The following is a 12072-nucleotide window of genomic DNA, read 5'->3' on the forward strand; positions in this document are numbered from 1 at the left end:
AGCATTCTTAGTAATGTTGAGTCCTGTGTTTCTTCAGAAGGCACAAACACACAGTGATGAATGCAGTGGTCCGAGCAGACAGCATCTCAAATGATTTATTTAGAAATGTCCAGCTCTGGATATTGCATTTCTCATGCAAAGTCTGTTTGTGTGTAGACATTTGTGAGTACTAATGAATGTGTGTGTGTGTGTGTGTGTGTGTGTGTGTGTGTGTGTGTGTGTGTGTGTGTGTGTGTGTGTGTGTGTGTGTGTGTGTATATGAGAGAGAGAGAGAGAGAGAGAGAGAGAGAGAGAGACATAATGCATGTCTGTAAATGCCTAATGATTTGAATTCACCCTCATTAATTCAAGACTTGAGACATTGCTCCATTTGTCTTTTCTGTTGTTTTCCAAAGCTGCATATTGTTACTTATTTTACATAACTTCATATCATATCAGCTCCTTGACTCTGACACTTTCATTTCCAACAATATTTTACTCCTATTTTCAGGTCCTAGGGGTTTGTCTAGTGTAAGATTTTTGAGTAAACAGTTTTTTTAAAACTATTAAATAAATCGCACATGTCGAATGATTCATTTGTAGCCTGTACAATGTTACCCTCATAAGGAATACAAAGGTTTACGAATATGCATGTAAACTATAAGTGGCTCGATTTCCTCTTGCCATGGTAACACTACCCTGGTAATGCGAATGCGATTGCACGTAACATAATACAGTATTACAAAAAGAAAGAAGGTCACAATGGAAAAAATATTCCTGAATAAAACATTGGGAATCTGTTCAGCAGACATTAGCACATAGATAGAGGTCTAGGTAACTGTTACCAAAGAAGCTTTCCTTTGTTGCAGGTCAATAAGATTATTGATCGGCATCAACGTTTACAATAATTTCTTTAACAGCACTAACATTAGATTGCTAACAGGTTCTGCATTAAACACATTCCATGTCACAAGTCATCCTTTAACCTTGTACGTACGTGATTAGACCAAAATCCTATTATATATGATGTAAAGGCTCAGAGAAAACACAAAGGTGGAATTAGGCAAACTAAAAATAGGCTAACACAGAACAGGTGAACACAATCAATAACAAAAAACAATTATCAAGTGTTTTGGGGAGCTGTTTTGGGGCAGGACTGAAGCAGACACATATTTGTTGCTTTCCAAACTGTAACACAGATAATCTATGCCTGTTTTATGTGTTTTCTGTTTGCCTCAGAACTCACAAAAGGGATCACAAAAAAAAGCTAGACTTCAGAAAACACAGGCTTCAACTTTGCCAGCTGCACAATGCGCTCGCTGGCCCTGAATCATACAGTTCAATAAAAGCTGTCATCGGGGTTTCTTACTGAATTATCATGTAACGTGGCCTGGACCTCTGTCGTGCTGATACACTGCTGAAAGGTTTTACTTTTTTTTTTGTCATTGTGGCTATTAACAATCATGCAAATTCTACTCCAACAAAGAACTGATAGATTTTACGCAGCATGTTATATGTATAGCATGTATAATATAGCACTTGCATAAGTACTGTACACAATTCTTCTTCTATATTAGTGTTCTAACACAATGAGTACATCTTGACCCTGACAGGTAGTCACTAAAGATGAATTAATGAAGGATAATGAGTCATTGCAAACACTGGTATTTTGTGAAATGAAATAAATAGCAGTATAACAATCTGAGTAGCGTTAATCCATTAATAAATCTTTCCCTGATGGTCCAGAAGCAAGACTATATCCTCTCCTCTCACTGCTTCAGGCTTTCACCCAGCCATCGTGAGCAGCCAAACAACTTTCAATTAATAAAACTTGCATATGAAAAAAAATCTCTTCACGTTGATATGGAAAGAAACTGACAGCCGTAATCGTATCTGTAGTCGTATCCATTTCAAGCACATTATCTGTTCTGTCATGTTTTGGTTCTTGTTCAAAGACAAGGAAATAACTTCCACTAATATTTCCTTAGTAAAGATATTAAAGCATGACTGCATGGGTGAATTTCTCATTTTAAGACTTTGTAAATGATATTATTTCCTTTTCACTTGACTGAAACATTGCATTAATTCAGTCACACGTCTCAGTTCACAAAGTGACATTCACTCTGCAGGTTATCTATTTTGCATCGACTCCACCCACAATTTTACATGTCTAGGTGGACTGAGGTGTGTATGTTACGTTTGTGTGTAATACTGTGCCTCTATACACATGATTCAGTGTTTATTAACATTTAACTTAACTCTAATGCATTAATTAGCTCGTGCGTCTGATTTCCTGTCTTTGAGCTCAGTTGGGTGGAGAATTAGTGTCAGTCACGCTGAAAGCATGTCAGTGTAAAGCTAGCAGAAATCCTCCAGGTGCTGAGAAACCTCCTCTGGTAAAAATGAATGATAGACTCTCTCTCTCTATCTCTCTCTCTCTCTCTCTCTCTACATCTTGCTTTTCTGCATTTTCCGTCCATCTTCCTGTGAAAAAAAGCTCCTGTGTCATCCCACATTTGTTGAATCATGTTACAGCCTGAAGATAAACATTTCCATGAACCATGCACCGGAGAAATATATATATAATAAAACCATTATTCATTTCCATTTTAGAAAGGTCATTATCGTTTTTGACGTTTCTGACGTCTTCACAGTTTCCGATGAATGTTCGAGAGCTGCTATCCATGTAACTAGGTTCTGTGATCTGTGTAGGTGGATAAAAGAAAAAAAAAGTGATAAAACAAGACTTCAGAGTCCTTATGGGGACACAGTGGTGCACAGTAGCCATATGGAGGACCAACACATCACCGAATCACTGTAATGAACAGACAAAACAAAGCCCTTACAAGGTCCCAGTCCCTGGACAGCTGCTCTGGAGACTTTCCCAGTGTGATTCAGCACCTAGTTTTTTTCCTCTGTATTGCATTATGTGCATAAAAAAAACACACCTGGGGCTGTCCACTGTTTATCCATCATAAAGTTCAACTTAAATACACAATGCACAGAAATTTCTTTATATAAATACAAAGTAGGATGATCAGGACTTATTAAAATGTCGATGCCTCAGGATATGGGTGTTGGGAGGTGATACAGCTGTAGAAGTAGTAAATATTCTTATAGTAGTATAAGTATAATATTCTTCTCTACAACATTAGAAGGATTCGGCCATTTTTGTCCACACAGACTGCTCAGGTACTTGTTCAGTCTCTTGTCATTTCTAGACTGGATTACTGCAATGCACTGCTAGCAGGTCTACCTATGAACGCAATCCGTCCTCTGCAAATGATCCAAAATGCAGCTGCCCGGCTTGTTTTCAACCTGCCAAAGTTCTCCATTCCACCCCGCTGCTGCGATCCCTCCACTGGCTTCCGGTAGCTGCACGCATCAGATTCAAAACACCGATGCTGGCCTACAAAGCCAAAAATGGACCAGCTCCCTTTTACCTCAAAGCCCTCATCATTCCTCGCACTGCACCCCGCAACCTCCGATCTACCAGCACTGCTCGACTGGTTCCACCATCTTTCAGGGTAAGAGGCAAGTATACTACAAGACTCTTCTCTGTTCTGGCACCAAGGTGGTGGAATGAACTTCCCCTAGAGGTCCGGACAGCCGAGTCACTGGCTATTTTCAAGCGGCGGTTGAAGACCTACTTATTCAGGAAACACTTCAACTAGCACTTCTTTCCTTATCTTTTGCATTTAAAAAAAAAAAAAAAAAACCTTTGACACTTTTTCATTGTAACTTTGAACAAATGTTTTAAACTCATGGTATCTTAAGTATGTAACCTAGTGAACCAGCATTAATGTATTCAATGTTAGAGATTTAAGCACTTATGTATGTCGCACCGGATAAGGGCGTCTGCCAAATGTTGTAAATGTAAATATAATGTAAATATAAGAAGACATAATACGCTACCAAATGTTTATTACCAGGTGTTTTTTTTATAAATATAATAATCGCAAAATCTTCGGATTTTTACTGTTAGTGCTACTGTTACTATTACATTTTTTTTAAACAGAAGAATCGCAGGTCAGCAATTCTCTGCTGATACGATAAAAACTGTCTCACACACACACACACACACACACACACACACACACACACACACACACACACACACACACACACACACACACAAACACATACACACATTCACACACATGCACACACACACAATGCTCTTAGCAGTCCTAGCTGGCATTAGCTAAATATCCTATAGCTTTCAAGCTAGATTAGATTTATCATTATCATTAATGCACATGAAATAAAGATTGATGGAACTCTGGTGCTGAAGATGTAGCTCAGATGTTTGTCTTCTTTGTAGCTTTGGGGGCAGGAAATCTCACAAACCACATTACATACCGACGAATGTCTCATACATACTATAGAGGGATCTGGTTTTATATTTTTTTTTTTATAAATTTCTTCATATTCGATGCAATTACATTTCATTTCTATACTTTTAACATTGGGCATTGTCTCAAAGCCGATTCATATAAATATACAGATTTAGAAAAGAAATGACTAAATTTTAAATGAAATTCATATTTAATTTTATTGAAATGTACATTATGTATTTAATTAAACATTTTGCATCCCGATTGGTCAAGAATAATAATTAAAAAAAAACACTTGCATTTGAATTTGTTTAGACTGGAAGCTCTGCTGCAGACAAAACAACTTTCAATGCTTACATATGTTATAAGTTCATGATGCATCTTTTTTTTTTTTGCTAAAAGCAAAGTGACCCTGATACTTTCTGTGCCATAAGCACTATTCGGACGGGACTAATTTTACGTGGGGACGTGGGGAGTAAAGTAATTATTACCAGAGCTTCTCTGTGATTTTAGTCCCGTCAGAATGTGCCATCTCGGTAATCATTACTGTCAATGTCAGTAAAGATTACGGCGACTTTTACCTTCTGTAAAAAGGTCCGGAAAAATTACCTCAGGTAATACTAATCCCGTCCGAATAGACCTGCTATAAATATGTACGGTAAAATTCCGTCATTTCCTGTTTATAAGTAGTTTTTGGCGCGTTTTGCAAGCATGGAGGCGCTTGAAACAGGAAGCAACGTCATATGCACATGACGACAATGAGGTTACTGTGGTGCGTAAAGCGAGTTACCCCTCCCACTTCTGCTAGTTTTACTGAGATGTCTTGTCCCGTGCGAATTGGCCAATTAATATTACAGACGTCCTGAGGTAAAATCGCATTATTCCACGTCCCCACGTAAAACTAGTCCCGTCCGAATAGTGCTATAGAAATAAATTTAAATCCCACTACTGAGAACAATAAGAACATCAATATCCTTCATAGTAAATACGGACATTTTAAACACACCACCAAGCTTCAGTTAATTTAATGCTTGTGTAATGTAATGATGAGTCGTAAGACTGAGGATCCATTTGCAGCTTTAATATATAATCTCGGAAACAACAGGCAGAGTTCAGTACCGGTAAACACGACAGTGTAGGTAAGGCAAAAACGTAGTCAGAACAACAGGCAAAAGGTCAGGGCAGGCAGAAATCAGTCGTGAGGCAAAATACAGAAACAGATCAAAAACCAGAAACAGGAACAATCAGACAACGCTCAGAATGATAGCCGTAGCAAATCAAGACTTCGCAATGGGGTCAAGTTCGTTTGCTTATTTAAGTGCGCCAGCTGATAGAGAACAGCTGGTGCACTGATTAGGCTGAGCGGGGTGTAGTGGGAAGTGTAGTCCGGGAGCGCTTAATACTCCGGAGACGATTCTCTCCGTTGTGGGTGCGGAGGTGAGGCAGGTGTGCTGATCATGACAGAGCCCCCCCCCTGCGAGCGGCTCCTGACGCGAGGACGTGTGCGACGTCGAGGTCTACCACGAGACCGGGGGAGCGGGCCTGTCTGGGTGGCGTAGGTGGAAGTCAGTGGTGAGTGAAGGGTCCAGGATGTCCCCTGCCTTGACCCAGGAGCGTTCTTCCGGGCCGTACCCCACCCAGTCGGCTAGGTATTCCAGGCGGCCCCGTCGGCGCCTGGAGTCCAGCAATTCGTGGACCTGGTATGCCTCTCCCTCGTCGACCAAGAGGGGTGCTGGTGGTTCGGCGGAGGTTTCTGGGTCTCTCGGTGGTCTCTCCGCGGGTTTCAGAAGTGAGGCGTGAAAGGTGGGAGATACGCGGTATGACGGGGGTAGTGCCAGGCGGTAGGAGACTGGATTAATCCGTCTGATGATGCGGAATGGGCCCACAAACCGTGGGCTGAGCTTACGACAGGGCAGACGGAGGCGGAGGTCACGGGTGGACAGCCAGACCCACTGTCCGGGTTGGTAGTCGGGGTGCTCACGGCGGTGTCTGTCGGCCTGTGTCTTTTGCCTGCGAATGGCTCGCCGTAGCTGCCGGTGCGCCGCGCTCCATGTGTCCCCACTGCGACGAAACCACTCGTCAACGGCCGGTAGGTCCGAGGGTGTGTCGGACCAGGGGAACAAAGGAGGTTGAAATCCCAGGACGCACTGGAATGGGGTTAGACCCGTGGCGGGTTTGAGGAGAGAATTCTGAGCATACTCAGCCCACATCAAGTATGTGCTCCAGTCGGTCTGGTTATCGTGGCAGTAGGAGCGTAGGAACCGGACGAGATCTTGGTTCAACCGTTCCGTCTGTCCGTTGGCTTGCGGGTGGTACCCCGAGGTGAGGCAGATGTTCACGTTGAGCTGTTTGAAGAATGCCGCCCAGACTCGTGAGGTGAACTGGGGACCGCGGTCGGACACGATATCCTCAGGCAGGCCATAGTACCGGAAGACAAAGTTGCACAATGCCTCCGCGGTCTCGAAGGCTGTGGGAAGTTTCGGCATGGGGATCAGACGGCAGGCTTTGGAGAATCGATCGATCACGGTGAGGATAACCGTGTGGTTGTTGGAACGGGGAAGGTCGGTGACAAAGTCAATTGCAATGTGGGACCAGGGGCGTTGAGGCGTGGGCAGAGGAAGCAGTAAGCCCGCGGGGAGCTGATGAGAGGGCTTAGAGGTATTGCAGATTGTACAGGCTCGGACGAATTCGCGCACGTCTGTGGCTAGAGTCGGCCACCAAAACTGGTTCTGAGCCAGGTGTAGGGTGCCTGTGACGCCGGGATGGCCGGCGCTGGGGTTGGAGTGTAGGAGCTCCAGGAGGTTCGTGCGCCAGTTCTCGGGCACATAGGTCCGGGATGGAGGGCAATTGGCAGGTGGTGGTGTGTGGGCGTTGGCCTGGGTTATTTCCGTCATGATGTCCCACTGGATGGGCGCGAGGATGTGGGCTTCGGAGATGATGGGTTCAGGGCTTGTGTCCGGGCCGGGTTCACGGAACATGCGGGACAGGGCATCGGCCTTGATATTCTTGGTCCCCGGCCTGTAGGTCACCGTGAATCTGAACCTCGTGAAGAACATGGCCCACCTCGATTGACGGGGATTCAGGCGTTTGGCGGCGCGAAGGTATTCCAAGTTCCGGTGGTCGGTGAGCACGGTGAACGGGTGTACCGCGCCCTCTAGCCAGTGCCGCCACTCCTCGAATGCTACCTTCATGGCTAGCAGCTCTCGGTCCCCCACGTCGTAGTTGCGTTCCGTCGGAGATAGCTTGCGAGAGAAGTATGCACACGGGAACATCTTGTTGGCCGGGCCCTGGCGTTGAGACAGTATGGCCCCCACCCCCGTATTAGAGGCGTCCACCTCTACTATGAACGGCCGGTCTGGATCCGGGTGGTGGAGAATGGGAGCTGAGGTGAAGCTCGCTTTCAAGCGCCGGAATGCCGTTATAGCTTCAAGGGACCAGGTAAGCCGAGTGGATGCTTTTTTGGTCATCGAGGTGAGCGGGGCCGCAATCGTGCTGAAACCACGGATGAAGCGGCGATAGAAATTAGCAAACCCCAGGAAGCGCTGTAACTCCTTCAGGCTCTGTGGTCGGGGCCACTGTAGTACTGCGCGCACCTTGGAGTCGTCCATGGCGACCCCCTCGGCTGAGATGACGTAGCCTAGGAAGGTCGTGGAGGTCTGGTGGAATTCGCATTTTTCGGCCTTGGCGTACAGACGGTGTTGGATGAGACGTTTAAGGACTGCCCGCACGTGTTGGGTGTGTTCCTCCATGGTCTCTGAATATATAAGGATGTCATTGATGTATACGACCACCCAGCGGTCCAGCATGTCGCGGAACACGTCATTAATGAATGACTGGAACACCGCGGGACTGTTCGAAAGGCCGAACGGCATGACTAAATATTCATAATGGCCTGATTGGGTCGAAAAGGCGGTCTTCCATTCATCCCCCTCTCTGATCCGGATGAGGTTGTAAGCGCTGCGTAAGTCCAATTTCGTGAAGTATCGGGCCTGGCGGAGCTGTTCGAGAGCCGACGGCACGAGGGGAAGAGGATACCGGAACTTGACTGTCATGTCGTTCAGAGCCCGGTAGTCAATGCATGGGCGGAGGCCTCCATCTTTTTTCTTCACGAAGAAGAACCCGGAGGACGCCGGGGAGACAGAGGGTCGGATGAAGCCCTTCTGGAGCTCCTCCTCGATGTAGGTTTTCATGGCTGCCGTCTCTGGTTGCGACAGCGGGAAGATTCTCCCTCTGGGTGGAGTGGATCCAGGCAGAAGTTCTATGGCGCAGTCACTGGGCCGGTGCGGTGGCAGTTCGGTGGCCCGAGTCTTGCTGAAGGCCGCCGAAAGGTCTTGGTATTCCGCTGGGAGATTAGAGGTGGTGGAAGTGGAGCATACAGAGAGCGTGGTGTTGGGTCGTGGGGTTTTCGGAGGCAGTGGCTGGTGTCGGTGGCATGCTTCGCCCCAGCTTGAGATGTGCAGGTCTCTCCAGGAGATGACGGGGTTGTGAAGTTGGAGCCAGGGGAAGCCTAGGATGAGGGTGTGACGCGGGGAGCGGATGATGTGGAAAGGCAGGTATTCTTGATGGTGAGGGCCCACCTGCAGCCGGAGACGCCTGGAGATGTGCGTGATGTGGCCCTCACTGAGCGGCCTGCCGTCTACCGCCTCCACTGCCAAAGGAAAAGCACATGGGATCACTGGCACGTTATAGGCTTGCGCAAACTCCCTTGACATGAAATTGCCCGCGGCGCCGGAGTCGATTAGAGCAGACAGATTAATCATTTTCCCCCGTATTTCAACTTGTACTTGTACTACCGCGCAGTTCGAAGATTGAGGAATGAGCGGGTCAGGATTCACCGATGTGTTCCGTCTGCCGGGCGGCTTGTTGGGGCAGGCGACCAGTCTGTGACCGGCTTCTCCGCAGTAGAGGCAGAGTTGGAAGCGGAAGCGTCTTGCTCTCTCCTCAGGCGTGAGGTGCGTGGCGTCGAGCTGCATGGGCTCGGGGTCCGCCGGTCGGGCTGTGCGAAGTGTCTCGCGCGCGTGTCGGGCGGTGTGCGTAGGAGGTCGACGTGTCCGCATCAAATTGTCAATGCGGATGGACAGGTCAATGAACTCCGTCAAATCTCTCCCTTCATCACGGCAGGCGAGCTCGGCTTGTAGACCCGGATGCAACCCTTTGCGGTAGATCACCTTTAGGGGTCGCTCCTCCCAACCTGTCTCGGCGGCGAGCGTACGGAATGTCAGCGCGTACTCAGCGGCGGGACGGTCGCCCTGAGATACGGCCAACAAACGCTCCTCTGCGCTCTCACCCGTGGCGGAGTGCTCGAAGACAGCGCGGAATTGGGAGAGGAAGTGTTCAAACGTGGGGAAGGCGGAGCCATCCTCTTGCCAAACCGCCGTGGCCCACTCCAGCGCTTTCCCGGTGAGGAGCGTGCACACAAACGCTACGCGGCTAGCGGCGGTCGGATACAGGGACGGTTGTTGCGCCACAAATAGCTCTCCGTTAAACTTTTCCGGAAACGCGAGCCGCGGGCTGGTGACAGCTGGGGTCGCGATTGGATCGGCCGGCGGGCGGGGCGCCGGTGCCGGAGGGTTCGGAGCCGCAGCGGAGCCTCGCAGACCTTGTAACGCCGCAGCGAGCTCTCCGATGAGCGAGGTAAGTCGCGTTAGTTGTTGGTGGTGTCCGGCGAGCTGCTGGGCTTGAGCGGAGAGCTGGGTGGCAAGCTGAGAGACGGCTGCTGGATCGCTTGGTGGCGAAGTCTTCTGTAATGATGAGTCGTAAGACTGAGGATCCATTTGCAGCTTTAATATATAATCTCGGAAACAACAGGCAGAGTTCAGTACCGGTAAACACGACAGTGTAGGTAAGGCAAAAACGTAGTCAGAACAACAGGCAAAAGGTCAGGGCAGGCAGAAATCAGTCGTGAGGCAAAATACAGAAACAGATCAAAAACCAGAAACAGGAACAATCAGACAACGCTCAGAATGATAGCCGTAGCAAATCAAGACTTCGCAATGGGGTCAAGTTCGTTTGCTTATTTAAGTGCGCCAGCTGATAGAGAACAGCTGGTGCACTGATTAGGCTGAGCGGGGTGTAGTGGGAAGTGTAGTCCGGGAGCGCTTAATACTCCGGAGACGATTCTCTCCGTTGTGGGTGCGGAGGTGAGGCAGGTGTGCTGATCATGACATGTAAGACATAGATACAGTAGATTTGTAGATTTCTTACAGAATTCTAACACTCACCATCACAGCAAATCCAGAATGTTCTTTCAGAAAGAAAGAAAGAAAGCAAGAAAGAAAGCAAGAAAGAGGGTATTTAAGAAAATGAAAATGAATTCATTAATTCTCCAGCATTGCTCTAAAATATTTATGCACCGCTTATAAATGTCTTATGAATGCCTAATGTAGGCTCCCTTCACATAAAGTAATATTAAATCTTTGTTCTTTTTTTTCTTTTTTTTTTGGAAAGAACTGAAAGAAGATCATCGGGATAATGAAATCATCCCATGTAGCCATGATTTCATCTATTTCTCCTCATCCGGGGGGTCCGACGAGGATGTTCTGCTCAGACTCTGAGAACAAACTAGATCAACTCAATTATCCCACATTTCCACAGGTGTCATAAATGATTAATCTAGCCAAGTAACCCTGCTTCTTTCTTCTCTTTCGTTCTTCTCTCATCCGACAGTCAGAACAGCTTGACCTTGGTCATGTCATGCTTCTTCACTACTCTTTCTAACAGGCTCATCCATGGTGTACTGAAGAGAACAATTACATCATTCGGTCTGTCTGGAGGTAATAAAGAGATGTCATAGGCAGAGAATATGGAAATGTTTCATTTATGTTTTGTAGAAACTTCAAAGTAGTACTCGAAATGATGAAAGTAGAACAGTAGGGGAAAGGCTCAAAACAGAAAAGAGGTGTTTTCTTATCAAAAAGCAAAGCAGAAAAATCTTCCATCGTCTAATAAATCCGTAAAGAACCCCTTGAAGAACCATGTGTACCAATTATCAAGAAGGTAAACATTAAAATTCTGATAGGTTTTAGACAGAAAAAAATGATCAATAATTTAGCTGTTTCTATTACATTTTTTACCCAATGAATTGATCTACTTCTTGAAGAAAGGGTTTAGAGATCTCTCAGAGGTTATACTAAAAAAAAAAAGTTCAAGAAATTCATGTGCACCTAAACCTAACCCTAACCCTTTGCTAATCCACCTGAGGAACAAGTGAACATGGTTCTGCATTTTCTAAGAATGTAACTCTGCCCTGCATCTTTAGTCTTTCAAATGACTGAGTGTGGTGATGATGATGATGATGATGATGATGATGATGATGATGATGATGACAATGTTGCACAGAGCCGCAGTTCCTTTTTAACTAACACAGCACTGGTGTATTATTAAACTCATCTAAACACTAATGATGTGTTCTAAGGCAAGTTCCTGCTGAAAATGGATAATAGATGGAGAAATGTGACATGGCAGATTTTGGCTTTGATGATCGGAAACCCTGGAGCTTTTTGAAGTATGTGTTTAGTATGCGGCGTGAACGACTCGACTCCAATCATCACCTCCGTACCAATCCTGCTCAGCTCTCAAGGGATTAGCGAGGGACTGAGAGTCAGCATTCAAGAATGAAAGAACGGAAAGCAGAAGAGACAGATAGATGGACAGATGAGATGAGGGGAAAAGTGAGAGCTGGGAAAAGAGAAGATGAAAATCAGAGAGACTGACAGAGTGGAAAAAGAGCTGGCGGCTCTGAATGCCTGACTGAGTG

This window comes from Tachysurus fulvidraco, chromosome 11 (genome assembly GCF_022655615.1).
Source record: "Tachysurus fulvidraco isolate hzauxx_2018 chromosome 11, HZAU_PFXX_2.0, whole genome shotgun sequence".
Lineage (NCBI taxonomy): Eukaryota > Metazoa > Chordata > Actinopteri > Siluriformes > Bagridae > Tachysurus > Tachysurus fulvidraco.